This window comes from Apostichopus japonicus, chromosome 16 (genome assembly GCF_037975245.1).
Source record: "Apostichopus japonicus isolate 1M-3 chromosome 16, ASM3797524v1, whole genome shotgun sequence".
Lineage (NCBI taxonomy): Eukaryota > Metazoa > Echinodermata > Holothuroidea > Aspidochirotida > Stichopodidae > Apostichopus > Apostichopus japonicus.
In genome coordinates, this window is record NC_092576.1 from 16,725,745 (window position 1) to 16,735,282 (window position 9,538).

Consider the following 9,538-nt stretch of genomic DNA (forward strand, 5'->3'; position numbering starts at 1 on the left):
TTTTAATTCACCGTCGCTCGCTTGCTTTAAAATCTGCAAACTCTACCAATCTATTTACTTTTCTAAAAAATACCTTAATAGCAAACTCTAAAATAAACACTAAACTAAAATCCCCCATATTAAAACCTCCTTCTGAGCTATACTATTACCAACTTTCACTACTGTCCTAACAAACCTCAGTTCTCCTCATTTACTTCTTGGCACTATCGCTAGCAGTTGCCCCCACCACCACCCCCCCCCACCCTCATCTAGTCTGTTCTTTTTTTCAGTAAGTGGTATGGCTGTTAAATCAAGTTTAAGTAAACATTGAAGGAACTCAACAGGAATTCCCATCTTAAATATCTGTTTCAACCACCTAATTCTTTTAATTCATAGCAGAATGTTTCCCCTCTACCTATCGGCCAAATCCTCCGGAATGATCCCATCGCGTGATCGGACAGGGTATAAATATTTCTGCACGAACATTTCTCTCCTCCCATTAAGTTTCGATTTGAAGTTATAAGTTCGTGACTATACAGCACAGCTCATTTGCTGTTTCATAACGCGTTATTTGTTAGTCCAGTGAATCATGATTGGTTACACATACTGTAATGATAATCGGACTTCATGTGAAAGGAAAACGACGAGCCTTCAGGTCTAACAACGTAAAGTCTGAAACAGAAACCATGGGAAATAGTGTTGAAAGTCCGTATTAGGTGTAGACCGTCGGTACTAGTAGTGATCGCTAAGACAATCCTCCATGAAAGCACCCGCAGTCTCGCATGTAGCAAAATGTTCGTGGTGTGTGTAATTGCAGTAAATTATATACATGACAAATTTACTTTCTACAAAAGTATGTGTAGAGTAAGATTAGTTTGGTTGAAACCACGTTTGCCGTATATTGGTAAAGCCTAGTAAGGAAGTAAAAGAAATAACAGGAGATCAATCAATCCAGGTAGATGCTAATCTCATCAAAAGATTGATCTTATGACTATTGTCATGTCATCACTCCGTGGGAACATTTTATAGCCACCAAAACGATTGGGGTTTTCTTAACCATTGGAAATTCATTCATTTATTGAACATTCAACAGTTTTCCTACCTGAAAACCTATTGTAACTCTAACCCTCTCTTTGATCGCAGGAGCCTTCCACGATTGATTTGAAGTTGTTTAAGGAACTAATAAAGTTAAACACAACGCGAAATAAATGAATGGGGATAATCCTGACTTGTTAATTATGTGTACACTGTCAGATTCTAAACCGTCAGGGTGCACTCTTTTAAAATGGTAGAACGTGTGCCATACGCTCTCATTGACAGTGATAGAAAGCTACACTACGTATTCCACCGGATGTGTCACTGTGGCTTAGTGGTACGGACTTAGACATGTCAAATGAACGTCCGATTTCGATTCCTGCCTTCGCCTGATGAGTCCGTGAGGTACGAAACCGGTCCTATAATTGAATTACTGAGACTGATTCTTATAACAGTTTGCCTTAATAGTGAGGGTATATCTCGACGAAAAAAAATCTTCATGAACAAAACGAGGCATGTTCCTGCGCATAAACCTTTGATTTAAACAAGAACATTTCTTTTGGATATTTGGTAGCAGGGTGATGTCGATAATTGGGTGACTGCAAACCGAGAATCAACACAACTTTGCCATTTGACTAAGGTCATTTGTATCTGTTCTTTACAGAAACACAGTCCAGTGAGTAGGTTATTGTGCCTCCACATTTGACCAGGATTATATGAAAAATCTCTTCCCTGTCGATGGGAATCGTGATACGTCTATTAACGTAACACCGTAATGATAACATGGTTACAGTACTAGTCTTGATGTGGACTGGGGGTCAAGTTGGATCAAGTTGTTTAGTTTTCATGTTTTCATGCTGCCTTTTCATAAAGAGCATCAAAACAATTTCGTCGGAGGGTATAGTGGGGACGGTGATTGGGGTCAAATCCCAGACGGCTCTATTTAATAACATTTTGTTTTAAATTTCTCAGATAAGGAGTAGTTTTAATTATATAATGCTGAATTTCTAACCAAAAGAGCTCATTTTAAGTAACAAACGGTAAGGTTTTACGCTCCCGTTTTTAACAGGAGCACCTTTGAGGTTTTTTTCACAAACCTGGGGGCAGGTGTCTCTCAGGTATATATGTCTTTATATGGCTCTGCTTCCCTCCGTTTAGATAGAACCTGAATTTAGCAATAGTGACTAATTTGACAAAAAAATTCTTGTATATTATGTTGTTTTCCACCATAAGTAGTTCAAAACTCTCAGAGAAAGCCCGATGTTACAATTGCAATCCAGTAAGACTAGTACTTATAACGTTAAGATGTAGCAAGAGCAAGCAGTAACTTATATATAGTTTTAGTATTAAGTTTTAGTTTTAAGTCTTCACCAGCTTACGTTTCAATTTGTTTGAATAAACTGCAACTTGTGTTGAATTGGTCAAATTCTGGTGTTATACGACAGTTGGTCTCTATAGGAGAGGTAATGTTCCTATAACATACTCAATTATATCAATTTACAATAACAGCACCGGGAACGATGAAGTTGACAAACCCTTTCAAGATTTCCAATTAATAGCAAAATAAAATGTTGTTGATAACTTATCTTAATTAAACCGTAATCCCGATGTGCTTCAAACTTGGTGGGTGTTTTGAGGTCCGACGGAAGGGTAGAGGTAGATGGGAAGGGGGCCTACAGCCTAAGGCACGAGAAATATAGGGAATACAATAAATAGTATATTTTCTTCCTCATAATATACGGTACTTTACGAAAAATGAGGAGGGCATAAAATGGGTTGTAATGGCGCAATTGTCTCTGGGACTCGACCTGGCTCTTGACTCATATGTGTGCATGTCTAGGAATTGAGTGCAGAGCCTCATTGAATTATGTCATCATCTGCCAGAGGTCAAATATCAATGACCATGCATGAAGTGCAAAGTTTTAAAATGGTGTTTTGCCAAATCCACCTAAAACGGTTACTCACCCTCGATACGTGTATGACGCAGTGATGACAACATAGCAGTCATGTGACTAAAATTTAGGACGCGCTATTACAACTCCATGGATTGCCTACGTGTTAATTATTTCAGACTGTTTATGCTTAATGCAATCGGTCATGCTACACGAGTTGGAGGGTGGTGGGGGAGAGGGAGATATATATATATATATATATATATATATATATATATATATATATATATATATATATATATATATATATATATATATATATATATATATATATATATATATATATATATATTAACGTATAAACAAATTCAACATAGAATATCCCATTGTATTTTACTGATTTACAATGGGATAACTTTTAATTATTCTACAATAATAACACTTACACATTATAATAGTGCAGTTTATACAATGTAAGGTGCGCATCAGCACAAGGATATGTCTAAAAGCTTAAGTAACCGGTATAAAAAGAAGCATTGAGAAGGGATGATCTTACATATTTATATCTGGAAATATTTGATTGAAACAGATCAACCCACACCCCCAAAGTATTATCTGGTTACATCCATAAACGAGGCTTTCTGAAGCGTTCTTCATATTTGAGAATACATGGGGATCTCCTCGCATACACTGTAGCAAGTCTCATAATAGTGCTCTCCAAGCTTGGGGAGTATCCTAACTAACTAGTCAATCAAGTTTGTAGTGTGAACGCTCTGGGATCACGTGACTCGAGATTTCTTTTGCTTGCCTTATTGTCACCGCTGCAGATAAACAGAGCGGTGATTGAAGGAGGGTGCATGTAAATAATAGAAATATGTACTTGAGTTGTAAATAATTATCGTTTTCCACGCGCATGCGTAATAATTGTTCGTGCAATGTTAAAAACCACTCTTTCTCATACGCGGACACGTCCAAGGTCATTTTTACTAACTTCCTGAGGGAAATCAATATGTAGAAGAATGTGAAGAACGTATTATCGATTATGTTTTAGCTTAATACATTTATTTATATCCATCCATCTTGTTATTCTAGTAGGATATCAGTCAATATGCAACAGTACAACTATAGCAATATCCCTACGTAGGCCTTAGCTCATAACAATATTTGCATTAATTATCCACAATTCTTTTCATGGAACGGTTTGTTGTGAATCACCCCATATCTGCGCATCACATGGCTGATACTCCTTATTCTAAGATACTTCATTACCATATACCACTCCACTGAGCAAAGCCAGCACCAGCGACGTAGGTAGGATTTCCACTTCAGAGACACGAGCAGAAGAAAATCACACTGTATAACATTGTTATAGTGCCTCGCAACTACGAACATAGGGCTGTGGGAACTTTACACTAAAAGTACTTTTTAAACACTGAATGAAAAGTTGTTTTTCGGCTTCAGTAAATATTATAAGCCCAATAACATATAGAATAGCTATAGTAATAAACTTGTATAGGATACGCCTGCTGTTACCCCAAAATAAAATAAAACAAAGAGTCAGCAATAAAAACATATACAGTTTTGCGGAAGATCCTGTTAACTCGTCATCACGTGAATCGTTTCACGGTTCCTCGAATATTTGTGGTAGATTTCTTGGTAATGACACAACCAATACTAAGGCGATAATATTGAACTGTGTATGTTTATGTGCATCCATGGATGGTGCCATTGGAGCTATGTATGTCTGAGTACACGGGATTCGGGTTGGGGGAGGGTGGGAGTTTGGGTGAGGGCAGGTATAACCTAGTAATGCAATATTTAACTTCATACTTAAACGACATTGAAATTTAATCTTATGAAGTACAAGAATAGTCTGATACTTTCGTGGAGCACAACAGCGGTCACATTATAAAATACATTTGAATAATTAGCATATATGGAGCATAGCAGAAATTTTGTTTTTTAAAGCTGAGTATTTGAAAACAATATTGACAAACTAGTACTCAAATGATTCCTTTCCGATTAGACTTTGACTTTTTTAAACTAAAATTATGTGGATATATCGACAATTTGTGATTATTTGCATATATCAATTACTTGAGACAACAGCAATGAGAAATCCAATAGAAAGGAGTAACTTAGTATAAGTATATTTCATCGATTTCAAGATGTGATTTATTACTTCATCTCAATTAAAATAGAAAAAATAGTTTTCGCGCAGATGAGAGTGAGTACAGTATAATGATATAAATGTTTACAATTTTGGACAAAACAAATATTCAGACATTATTGAACAGTTGATGCTACAGTTTTTAAGGTGGCACAAACACTGGACTGTTGATACTACAATTAGTCAGGTGGTACAACATGGGACAGTTGATAACACAGTTAGTCAGGTTGCTCAAACATTGGACAGTTGATACTACAGTTTTTAAGGTGGCACAAACATTGCACAGTTGATAATACAGTTAGTCAGGTGGCACAAAATGGCAGTTGACACAACAGTTAGTCAGGTTGCTCAAACATTGGACAGTTGTTACTACAGTTTGTAAGGTGTCACAAACATTGCACAGTTGATACTACAGTTAGTCAGGTGACACAAAATGGCAGTTGACACTACAGTTAGTCAGGTTGCTCAAACATTAAATAGTTGATACTGCAGTTTGTAAGGTGGTACAAACATTGCACAGTTGATACTACAGTTAGCCAGGTGGCACAAAGTGGCAGTTGACACTACAGTTAGTCAGGTTGCTTAAACATTGGACAGTTGATACTACAGTTAGTCAGGTGGCACAAAGTGGCAGTTGACACTACAGTTAGTCAGGTGGCACAACATGTAACAGTTCATACTAAAGTTTGTCAGGTGGCACAAACATAGGATAGTTGATACTACACTGAGTCAGGTGGCACAAATATGGGACAGTCGACAATAAAGTGAGTCTGGTGGCAAAAACGTTTAATTGTTGGTGATTCAATAAACCTGATGATGACTCTTTGGTCAGGTTATTACATCGTCTACATAAGACCAGTAGTTAATTACAATGTAATGAGATATAAGACAGGTAAAGGTATCACAAATTGACATTAACGTTTCTTAGTAGACTGACGCTAAGTAATGAAATCAAGAATCAGTTGATAATTTCACTGTGACGACACTCTCAGTCAGATGATATATACATATAACAGATGACGAAAAGACGACCCAACAATCTCAGTCAGGTGATATCTACATATAACATATGACGAAAAGACGACCCGACACTCTCAGTCAGGTTACATCAACATATAGCCGATGAAACGAAAAGACGACCCAACACTCTCAGTCAGGTGATCTCTACATATAACAGATAACGCAAAAACGACCCGACTCTTCCAGTCAGGTAATATCAAAATACAACAGATGACGAAAAGACGACCCAACACTCTCAGTCAGGTAATATCAAAATATAACAAATGACGTAAAGACGACCAGATACTCTCAGTCAGGTGATATCTACATATAACATATTACGTATAATCAGTTCAGGGTACAGTTGTTCAGGACAAACGTAAGAAGTTCTTTTCCGTCTTGATCGAAAATCTCAGCTATGGCAGAATATACACCCTGTACGCAAACAAAGAAAACCACAAAGACAATTATGCAATATTCATGTAGTTTGGTTATCAACACAATGTCTTCTCTTTAAACTAAGAACTATCCCACTCAGGTGTATCTCAAATTGGTTACAACACGAATACTGGTTTATACTACCAGCTACCAAAAAAAAGCAGGCTAAGCAATGAACGTCTTACACCGCTAAACAACTGCATGAGTAATATTGTCTGTCAGTCTTGGTGGGTTCGGGTGCGCTTTGGGTGGAGGGGCCGGGATTGGCGGTGAGTAGGGGTGGATAATCTCCATGGATTACTTATATTACAGTGGTTAAGCCTTTGTAGAAGTATGCGTGGATGTTCCCCAGATTACATTCACTTTTCATGTGACAGAAAAGTTGGTAACATTGTATCGGTGCATCCCTCATAGGAAATGAATCAACCAACTATCATACTTGGCCAAAATGTCGAGAAGTAAAATATTCTATACACGACTGTAGCCAAATTATGTACAAGTAAGATACAGCAACGGTCCAATATTAACGTGCCAACAAAACGATTTTATTTTTTTTATAAGATCGGATGCATAATTTAAGGAGTACGTGTTGCAACGTAGCGTTTGTTACCTTTGCAAGCATACTAATGCTGTATAGCTTTTCGAGGTGGCGTATTTCTGAAGACAAAACGAAGAGGTTACATTTTAGTACAAAGCAATACAGTGATTTAGTATGGGTAGATAAGTGGTATAAGTGACAAAACATATTTAGATATGCAACGAGCAAAGTAGGTATGTATAACATTCATTTTCAGTCGTCGTTTCCAGGAAAGTCTCCAGATGGGCTACACAAGATCACCTCGGAGAGTCAATCGTGACCTTACAGAGGTACTCACTCCTCGGAGATACGCGTGTTAACGTATGATATTCTGAGACTACTTGGAATCTTCCACAAACGACCAGGAATATATTTACTATTTAGTAAGAATATAAGCTTTAATCAAATCTACAATTTATTAGTATTCTCGCACTGCATCCCCACGTTCCCATCAATACTCCCACTTTTGCAAATGAGTTATGGTAAAACAGATCATTTAGAGACAGTATTCAACATTTTTAGGGAACCTGTACAGGTCGTCTTACACCAACACCGCCCCAGTCGCAATTGCATGGAAATACAAACCTTTAGAGAAACGAATTATAAAGCATACATACAGTATTACAAAAAAAAGAAGAAAAACAGCGGGATGTTTTTAAGCCTGTGTTAAAGGTAAAGCCAAGTCTGTGGTTTTGTTCTACTGATGAATGGGTTATCTCGAGTCATACATGCACAAGTTCTTTGCCTTTATATTTGGTCAATTTCTTAATCGGTTAATCGGCTGTTCACTTGCTCTTGCACAATGCAGTCAATAAAATACCAGCTTACTTTAGTTCTTAAGTTCTCACATGTTGTGTATTGTTACCCATGTTTATAAGTAATGCAAGTTCCATATACCAGCATATTACATGTACCCGCATATATACCAGCATATATATTCCATACACCAGCATATTACATGTACCCACATCAACACCATACATATACAACAACATATACATTACATACAACAGCATATTACAGTGACAAACTTGGACAATAGTAGATAAACTTTCTAACCTTTTGTTTTCATTCTTACCTCCCTTCCTAGCGGGACAAAGCTTGTTTGTTGTTCCCAAACCACAAATCGTTGCCTCTTTCCTAAATACTACACCACTCCCCTCCAATGTCATATTCGCTCTGTACGTTAAAGCGAGTGTGTCCGCCTCTGCAAAGAAAAAAATCACCAGGTTGGTATTAACTCTAGGAGAACAAGCATGTTTGTCCCTAGAAATGTGCCATATGAGGATGAGCACTCATTTACCACATGAAAACAAAGGTGTACTGCATATATACTAATATCGCCAGTTTACTGTAATCTATGTCTAAACGAACAGAACCATTTTTATTGTTACAGTCGAATATTAACTTTAGAAAAGAACTATTAAATTTACACTAACAATTAGACTAATTTACTTTTTTATTATGCTCAATATGTAAACAAAAGTCAACACTATGTAGTTAATACAATCCTTATCCTCACAGACAAACCAATTATTACAGAAATGATGTGACTACTAGTCGCTTTTTTTGCATATTTGAACAATCATATACTTACTAAAAACGCAATCAACAGAAATTGTGTTGGTACCACCCTGAGTAGGTGGATTTGGTGAGATGGTTATGTTAATTGCATCAGCCCATGGCCCTGTCAAGGGAATAATCAAAGAGTCAAATATTAAAACACAATTACTAAGAAATCGAACCAAATTACATAATTATTTTACAAACAATGAAAATGTGAAAAAGGATCAGTCAATGAATGTTGCTCTGTTAATACGTTTTCATTCTTATAGACTTCCGTATTCTTGATCATGTGATCATGTGATTACGTCCTCGGCTGAAACCAAAGACGCACAGATATAAAGTCTATGGGATAATATGTACATGTAATATGCAGTAAACATGTGTTAAAGGAGACGGATATTAGTTACTGTACGAGCCATGAGTATCGGATGACTGAACCTACTGAGCCCATAGGCATAGGAGCCCAATTTGATTTTGGGTGGGGGTGGGGGCTGTAACGACTTGCCCGATATATACCCAATGTTTTTTTCTTGCGCCCGCGCGCGTGCAACATGTTAATGTGCATATCATATAGGCATGCATCGGTTATTACATCGCATGTCAATTACATACAATCATATGCCGTGTTATTACCCTTCTGCATTGGTTAAAACTGTTGTGGAAGTCGTTACAATAATAATGATGGCAATAATATATATGTTTAACCATTGAAAAACACATTGCAATTTACTTTTCTTTCAGTAGGTGCCCTAAAAATACTCAGCATATTGCCCGAATTATTTGAGAAAAAAAAATTGGTTGAGGGAGGGAGCTGCACCCCCACCCTCCGCCTCTTACGCCTATGACTGAGCCTATAATGGTAACATTCAGTTATGCCTTTAA

General features: G+C 37.1%; 1 long non-coding RNA gene across 1 annotated transcript; it reads right to left on the reverse strand.

The window, feature by feature from the left end:
- Window positions 1-6,267: 6,267 nt before the first annotated feature.
- On the reverse strand, window positions 6,268-8,523 carry LOC139983002 (uncharacterized). Its single transcript, XR_011798470.1, has 3 exons — window positions 8,169-8,523; window positions 7,124-7,170; window positions 6,268-6,510 (listed from the first exon to the last, which is right to left on the reverse strand). It is a non-coding gene; the product is annotated as an uncharacterized lncRNA (long non-coding RNA).
- Window positions 8,524-9,538: the final 1,015 nt, after the last annotated feature.